Source organism: Tachyglossus aculeatus, chromosome 14, assembly GCF_015852505.1.
Source record: "Tachyglossus aculeatus isolate mTacAcu1 chromosome 14, mTacAcu1.pri, whole genome shotgun sequence".
Taxonomy (NCBI): domain Eukaryota; kingdom Metazoa; phylum Chordata; class Mammalia; order Monotremata; family Tachyglossidae; genus Tachyglossus; species Tachyglossus aculeatus.
The window spans coordinates 5,387,705-5,396,912 of record NC_052079.1 but is presented as its reverse complement, the minus strand read 5'-3'; the positions used below and the strand labels follow the sequence as shown (position 1 = coordinate 5,396,912).

At 42.7% G+C, this 9,208-nt stretch overlaps 1 non-coding gene across 1 annotated transcript; it reads left to right on the top strand.

Moving 5' to 3' along the window:
- The first annotated feature begins 214 nt into the window (after nucleotides 1–214).
- Nucleotides 215–352, top strand: LOC119937344. The gene has a single exon (XR_005454020.1). It is a non-coding gene; the product is annotated as a small nucleolar RNA SNORA7 (small nucleolar RNA).
- The last annotated feature ends 8,856 nt before the right edge of the window (nucleotides 353–9,208 follow it).

The window sequence follows — 9,208 nt, the reverse complement described above, 5'->3', positions numbered from 1 at the left end:
AAAATAAATCCTCACTTATCTCAATAGGTAACTCTGAAAATAAGGATAATCCCTCGATTGATGTTTACTCACTGAGCAAAGTGTCACACCAGTCAAAGAATAAGACAAAATAGCAAAGCGGGGGAAATAACCAAGTTTTGTTCCATCCTGGACTTCTAGCAAGATTCTGCAGTTGCAGAATTCTTTAGTTGACTACCAAAATGCACCTTAAATGTCCCTCTCAGGGTCATACCTGGAGAAGTTCCAGTATTCTACCAATCTCAACTATGGGAGGGAGATTCAAGCAGAGAAATACCCATTCCATTCCTAGCTTGGACAGTGGCTAGTGAGTGGAAGACAATCTGCTACAAGTTAAAACTCACCCGTGTTGGGCAGCAGTGGCACGGGAGAGAGTCGAAGGTGGAGACTCAAGTTTACCATGCAGAAGGAGGCAATGGTAAACCACTTCCATAGTTTTACCAAGAAAACTCTATGGATACACTACCTGAACTATTGCAGAGGAAGATGGGGCATTCTGGAAGAGATATGTATATGGTATCACTATTGGTCGGAGGCAACTCAACAGCGTAAGACAAGACAGGACACTATAGATGAAATAATGTTTTAGTAAATTATTGCACTTAAGTGGAAAAAGTGGTCTAAGTCTTGTCAGAGCAATACATAAAAAGACTTCAGTTCTTTTCCATTATGAGGATTATTTTACTTAATTGCACTGCTCTAGTTGCTGAAGTGTTTCATTTTTTAAGCACATTACAACAGAGGCCTTCAATCATACCGGCAACAACACAGAAAGGTGCGGTGAAGCCTGAAGCAAAAATAGTTCCCTGTGCTTAACACTTGAGTAACAATTTTAATTTCAGTGAGGGGAGAGCTGCACTACTAGTAGTAACAGTAATAATAGCGGCAGTAATATTATCTGTTGGACATCTAACAGAGTACAAGACACTGTTCTAAGCACTCGGGAAAGCACAATAGAAAAATGACACGTTCCCAGCCCACAAAGAGCTTTCACTCCGGCAAGTTCTAAGCAGTGAAGGATCCACAAACTAAAAGCATGTAATAGGCACAGGCAGGTTAGCGAACTGGTTCTGGGTACCTGGGGAGGGGCATCTTCCTTCTTATAAGGATGAGGAAAATGGAACACCGAACCAGCATGCTTCAACAGTATCAACACCACATTCCTATTTCTTCTATTATGCAGCTTTTCCCTCTGTGTCTTGCCCAGAATGCCACTGGAGCGAAATCCCGACAACATGCAGCTCTCCGGCTAGAACACGACGTGAGGTCCGAAGAAACGGTAGTGCACACGTGTGACACTGGTCGAGGCACACGTATAACAATGCATGTTTTCCCTCTTCAAGAGCATAACATCTGCATCCTAAGACCAAGGTACCCTTTCGTCTTGGTATGACAGCCAACTTCTTTATCCCTGAGCTTTTCCGTTTTAGTGTGGGGCTTAGAATGCTTCTCCTGCAGAGTCTGCCCCCTCAGCAAATATTTTTCACCAGGACCTTGGACCTCTTCCAACATTAAAAGAGTTGACTATTTCCAAAAATCAGTGGCACTACACACTACCTTAGAGCAAAGGAAAAAAAAAAAGTACACTTTACTGAACTGTGCCCTTCTTAATACCGAAAACGCCTATGCCAAATTTCTGAAAAAAAATCAGTCCCTTCAAAAGCGTCCCCCACAGCGTTTTATTTTTCAATCTCTCCAACGTTCCCCACTTCCCTCCTCAGTAAAGCCTTCTCAGTGAACAGAAAACAAAAGTTAATCCGCTAGTTCATTCGTGACTCAACGGTCAACTGAACAATTTTCTGTTCATCTGCAAGGACACGACCAGTGGCTATCAGCTTCCATCCCTTGCCCTCCAGAAAAATGAGGAACTCTCAATCTCAGTGATTCACAATAACCACCACCACCTAACCCACCTCCCAGGAAAGGCAGAAAGAGTAATGAGCTATAGATCGTTGGCTAAACTTTGAACCCTGGTAGACAAGCATTAAAGAAGCATTGTTAATCTTGGGTTATGATTAATTAAGGAATCGTTTTCAATGAATTACCTTTTAGGGGCAAACGTTCTTACCCTTCCCATAATAACAATATGATAATGCATTAGGAGACCTAAGGTAATACAGAGAGATTAAATGATTATGCAAACAATAGCTCATTAATCCTTGCCAATCCCTGTGAGGTGGGTCGGTGACAGCTTACTAAGTCTTTTCTTTTAAAAATGACAAGCTTAATAAACAAGTACTATGAGCCTGATCTCCTGAGATCTCCCTCTCTTACTAGGCCACAAGCCCCCCGGGAAATTGGTTTCACAGACTTGTCTTCCCGTGCACCTAAGAAGATAGTATCGCCATGCCGACCACGATTTGCATCTGGAGCGCTGATTTATAGGAATTTCCCCATAGGGCATTACCACAATTATGATCTGGGGTCCCTGCCGATAGAAAGGAATGGTGTTAGCTTATCTTTCCATCCGAAAATCAGAGACTGCAATGGTAGCACAGTCCATACAATGGTGACACAGAAGTCAAAGAAACCTCTAGTCAATGAAGGAGCTGGAAATAGAATTCTCCAGCCATCAGTGGAAGAAACAAGATTCTTAACTCATTTGGACATTTTCCAGACCTCAAAAGCACACTGTCTCAGCCCCATTCCCTGATCCCTGAATCCAACTGTAGAGGGGAGAGGCAGAGACAGAAAAGGGAGCTAAACGATGACCACTTTGGTCATATTGGGCTTCTCAGATAGCTTCCAAGATGTCCCATGTCCAGTGTGGCTCCAAACCAAGATTCTTCCTTTGTGGATTAGGAAGTCCAATTATGTGGATGAAGTTGTAAACTCGCAAGGGACAAAGTTCTATTATTTTTAAATAAAGATGGCAAAATGCATTTCCCTGGGTTCTGTGAATAATGATGGCATTTAGCAAGTGCCTATTATGTACCAAGAACTAAGCTAAGTCCTGAGATAGATAGAGGGTCATCGGAGAGGAGAGCATCCTGTCCCACACTGGGCTTACAGCCTAAGATGGTGGGAGAGTGGGTGCGTTCTCCCCATTTTCAAGAAGAAGGAATGGAGACCTAAAGAGATTAACTGACTTGTGCAGGGTCACAGAGCAGGACTGTGGCAGAAGCTAGGACTAGACTGTAAGCTTGCTGTGGCAGGGAACATGTCTACCAACTCTGTTGTACTGGACTCTCCCAAGCATTTAGTACAGCGCTCTGCACAAAGTAAGTGCTCAGTAAATACCTTTGATCAACTGACATAGGTCCCTGATTCTCAGTCTCTTCTTTCTACTATGTATGGCCTATTATTAAACACCACCCCCACACAAAAACACCACTAATAAAATTAAAGTACCTGTAAAGCACTTTTCTCATAAAATTGTTTGTAGACATTATTTTTTCCAACTCTTGCATTAATCATGTCAGATTTTAAGTATCTCCAGCCCTAGCTCATGAGTGACCAGAATTTTTGTCCTGGCCATAATTCAAGCTCTGTATTTTATGACTGAGAAATTTTATGTGGTGATACATTCCTCCGCTCCCAATTTAGTCAACGTACCTGGACCAATCAATTTCAATTGTGCTGCTCATCTGTATCTGAGCTCAGCCTAAAGCGGAACATAGAGCAATCTATGGGATCCGATGTTTCAATTAAAATGTTTTCAAGAGTCCATTGAATTATTTTCAAGTATTCCATCATAGTCATAATTTTTTTAATTCTGCAGTCGCCTCTAATCAGAGTCCCATGCAGTCTCTGTTTCTCATCACCGCCCAGTTTCCTTCTAGTCTTTCTTAAAAGTAAGTTACAGTGGCAGATTGTACTTCCATGTTCTCCTCCAGTATGCTTCTCTGCCCCTGGATTCTGGTCTGGAGAAAAATATTACTCAAACCTTGTGCCCTTCTGAAACGCCATTCTAAACAGGAGATTTACGCGGGCAAAACAATGACGCCACATCCATTCACTGTGACTTCCAACACGGATTATCCTCACTCATTCTGACGCAAGAAAGCTGATTTCTTTCTGTACTTAATTCTCCAGAGACAACTCCGCAAACTAATATAGAAATTTTGCCCACACTTTCTCGTTCAATCCACTTGTTACTTTTTTCCCTTTATCAGTAGTTGCGGTATTTTTAAGTATAGGATCTAGATAAAGTGGGCTTACAGTCTGCCTCAATTTGCTGGAAATGTAATTTTGAGCAGCACTCTAATGGAAAAGTGAAAGAGATTTCTTCACATTTTGCTCGCTCCTTCACTGTGCTACAGCAGCACTAGTTGAGAATATTATATATAGAAATGGGTCAAAAACTAAGATATCATTTCATGACTTCTGCTATGGCTCCTGGCAGTAGAGGCTACTATAGCTTCTCCAGGATGCCACCTGTCCTACGCAAGTCAGCAAATTGGAGCACTGTCCTTCATCTTGCAATACAGGAACTACTTAACTCAGAGAAGCAGTGAGGCCTAGTGGATAGAGCCCAGGACCTGGGTTCTAATCCTGGCTCCGCCATTTGTCTGCTGTGTGACCTTGGGCAAGTCACTTCACTGCTCTGTGCCTCAGTTACTTCATCTGTAAAATGAGAATTAAGACTATGAGTCCCATGTGGGACAGACACTGTGGTTAGCTTGTATCTACCCGAGCACTTAATACAGTGCCTTGGCACATTGTAAGCACCTAAAAAAATACCACAAAAAAAAAAAAAAACTTAAAGATAAAAACACCTGGGCAGAGGCAGGATGTCTTTCCCAACCCAGGATGATAATTGACCATTCCAATTATATTTTCATTCCATTTTCCTGAAGTCAGTCTGATGCCTTATTTCCTTGCTCAAGGTATAGGACACAGCACAGGCTCAGTCCATTTAAGAGATGACATAATTGAGTATTGGTGGCTAGGTTACCATAGAGACAAAGCAAAGAATAAAAGGATTTTGCAAGCTTTCCCTGGGCCGGCTGTCTATGTTTGAACTCCTCTCACTGTGGTCCATGTGATAGAAACAAGCTACTTCAAAGTCACCCCTTTCAAGTGGTTAGTAGTTACCCCTTGGGGAATTCTTGTCATGCAAAGCAGCAAGGGTATTGGGAAACCCAATACCCGATTTTACAGAGAAGGAGCGTGGATCAGTGGAAAGAGCATGGGCTTTGGAGTCAGAGGTCATGGGTTCAAATCCCAGTTCTGCCAATTGTCAGCTGTGTGACTTTGGGCAAGTCACTTAACTTCTCTGGGCCTCAGTTACTTCATCTGTAAAATGAGGATTAAGACTGTGAGCCCCCCGTGGGACAACCTGATCACTTTGCAACCTCCCCAGCGCTTAGAACAGTGTTTTGCACATAGTAAGCACTTAATAAATGCCATCATCATTATTATTATCATAAACCAAATTGCAAGCAAGTGAACAGCGCATTCAAATTAAGCCAAGCAGAGGGGAGTAAAAACCTTCTCTAGCCCCTTTATCTGGCTATGTCTTCTTGTGAATGCCCAGGGCCTTGCACCTTCTTACCTTTACCTTCCAATAAATACGACCGATGGATTGATTACCTTCAGACCACTGGGAGGATAGAAAGAACAGTGCCTTGTGCTCCTAGGCCTGAGGTTGAGACAAGACTGCTCGAGGCCTTCAGGTGCTACCCGAGTGAGCTACTAGATTCAGTGACATATCAAGTGACATCTGATATAGAGATTCCCAACTCCACTCAAACAGTTATATCTGATACAGAGATTCAGTGGTACAATTGGTTACATTTTCATCGCAGGCAGAACAAACGCAAGGTTAGATCGGAATCTGCAGTCGTACTAAACCCTCACTGGAACGTTTAACAAACCCATTCTAGGCTGAAATCCAGAAGCAGACTTAACTGAGACTTTATTTTTTTGGTAGGAATTCAGGTGTCTGGTGTTGTTACCTTACGTCTGCTGCTGAGTTTGATTTATACTGGAAGAAGCAAAAGCAACATGGCCTAGTGCCTAGAGCATGGGCCTAGGAGCCAGAGGACCTGGGTTTTAATTCCCACTCAGCCACCTGTCTGCTGTGTGACCTTGGGAAAGTCACTTCTCTGGGCCTCAGTTACCTCATCTGTAAAACAGGAATCAAGACTGTGAGCCCCGTGAGGAATGTGGGCTGTGTCCAACCTGAGTAGCCTGCATCTTCTCCATCACTGAATACAGTACCTGGCACATAGTAAGCCCTTACCAAATGCCATGAAAAAAGAGGGAGGTGCCAGAGCAGTGCTGGGTAAGAGGAGGGGAAGGTCCTCAACCTTGGAGTTAAAAGGCTGACCTGCTCTCCGATTCTCTCAGTCCATCCACTCAAAGACTGATGATATCATCCATCATCAATGATGGATGAGTCTTGCTCCGGATCACTAAGGTTTTAAAACCTTATGCAAGGGAACTGTCCCTCATATTCTCACTGGGGCTTGGATTGCAACAAGCAAATGGGAAGTGGGGACAGTGCCCTATGAGAACGTCTCTATATGTTGCGAACTTGTACTTCCCAAGTGCTTAGTACAGGGCTCTGCACACAGTAAGCGCTCAATAAATACGATTGAATGAATGAATGAATGAATGAACTGAACTATGAAGCTCAACTTTGGCATCAACAACCAATCGTATTTACAGAGCACAGAGCACTGAACTTGGCACCTGGGAGAGTCCAATACAGCAGAGTTGGGTAGATTCCTTCCCCACCCATAACGATCTAAACTAGAATCCTATCTTAGATCCAACTCTTATTGCTTTGTTGCAAACTGTTTGGGCTTGAAGCCTCCATTCGGAGATAGTTGAGACTTGAAGCTCAACACTCTCACCGTCAACAGTGATACCGAAGGCACCATTGTATGTATAGTGCTTTGCCATTTTGGCCTTTCAGGAAGCTTACAAACTACTTCTAAACTACTACAGGTGAAACATTCATGGTCTCCTAGACATAGGAAGAAATGATTTAGGGTTTGTTCACACACTAACTAAAAGGTCACTTACAACTGCCTAATATTTCCTTCAAAAAAAAATTAATAGGAATGTGTGTAAATTTGAAACCATTTTCAGTTCTTCTGCCTACATTGCATTCATGGAGTGGCCAACTGATAATCAATCACATTTACTGAGTGCTTACTGTATACGGAGCACTGTACTACACAACTGGGAGAGTACAGTGTAACAGGTTCTCTACCCACAACAAGCTAGAGAAGCAGCGTGGCTCAGTGGAAAGAGCCCGGGCTTTGGAGTCAGAGGTCATGGGTTCGAATCCTGGCTCCACCAATTGTCAGCTGTGTGACTTTGGGCAAGTCACTTAACTTCTCTGGGCCTCAGTTACCTCATCTGTAAAACGGGGGTTAAGACTGCGAGCCCCATGTGGGACAACCTGATCACCTTGTAACCTCCCCAGCGCTTAGAACAGTCCTTTGCACATAGTAAGCGCTTAATAAATGCCATTATTAATTAATTAATTAGAGGAGGATATTTCAGATGAGGAAACTGAGGTCCAGAGCGATTACCGTTTTCTTTCCCCATTTTCTAACTCTGATACATTTTCAAAGCCTTTTCCTTTTTATAAATCTAAGTACAATTTTGTTAATTGCACGCTTAGTCACCATTAGGCACAAAATTATAATTACATCAAAATGATTATACAATAGCACATTCGCATGGAGTGAGCCAATACCAAGCTTGTTTTCTGAACTATTAACCATCATTAGACATGGGAAATTGCAGTTGACTTTTAAATCTTGATTTTCAATTTTAAGTTAGCTGGGATGTCACTCAAGGATTTAATACACTGACAGAAAAAAAAATTATTGGATCATAATCATTACACCAATTTTCTAATGAATGTCCTATTGAAACAAAGAAAATGTTGGCATGTGTGTACTAAATACTAATGGATCTTTAAGTATGTGCGTTCTCGATGACATAATCTAGACCCCTAATTTGTACACTTCTTTGTAGGAATAATTAGAGACTAAAACCATGTAAAAATCAAGGCTGTTTGTAAATCTGTGACCCCTGGTGAACTCAGGCTCTTTCTACATTAAACAACACTTGGCATTTACTGGGAGAGCCTGGAAAAATAGACACTAGTCTAATAATAATAATAATTGTGGTATTTGTTAAGCACTTACTGTGTGCCAGGCACCGTATTAAGCGCTGGGGTGGATACAAGCAAATCGGGTTGGACGCAGTCCCTGTCCCCCATGGGGCTCACAGTCTCAATCCTCATTTTACAGTTGAGGTAACAGGCACAGAGAAATGAAGTAACCTGACCGATGTCACACAGCAGACAAGGGGTGGAGTAGGGATTAGAACCCATGACCTTCTGACTAGCAAGCCCAGGCTCTACCCACTACACCATGCTGCTTCTCTACATATCGAAAATGGCAGTTAGTGCCAGAATATTAATATTTTCCTGAGAAGCCCTTGAGAGAAGGTCAGGTTGATGAAACCTTCATAGGGCTGGTAAATGCTCCGTTCTATCTGCAAGATAGGTTTCCAGGGTTGTTGTAAAAAAATAGGAGCAGCAGCCTCAATGTACTAGCCATACGAACTGTAGAAGGAATTTTGGAGGCCAATTAAGTGAGCATTAGATTCCCATTTCTTTAGGCTCCGTCAATACATCTTCATCTCACTTAATAGAGAGCATATTGGCTTGAAATTCAAGAAGCCAGAAGTCATCGTTACTCCACTGCTATCGTCTCAAATGAAAATTAGTTGTTTAATAGTGCACAACCACCAGTGGAATTAGATTACTGTCATTCGTCATCGAATATTTTACTGGAGTATGCTAAGTCTGGAGAGACCTCGATCTTCCAGAGAAGGAATAACCAGCCTTTCAAGCAGGTTCGCCAGACTCCCCCACCCACCATTCTTAAAAGCTCCAGGACAGGATCTCCAACAAGGAAGTTCTGGGAAGCAATCAGATGAGTAATATTCACAGCCATACAATATGACGGAATGAGACCGCTGAGTTCTCATAGTGAAGAAACGTGGCATAGTGGCTCCAGCACGGGCCTGGGAAGAAGTCAGAAGGTCATTGATTCTGATCCTGGCTCCACCACTTGTCTTCTGTGTGACCTTGGGCAAATCTCTTCACTTATCTGAGCCTCAGCTACCTCATCTGTAAAATGGGGATTGAGACCGTGGGCCCCACATGGGACAAGGACTGTGTCCAACCCGATTTGCATGTAGCCACCTCAGTGCC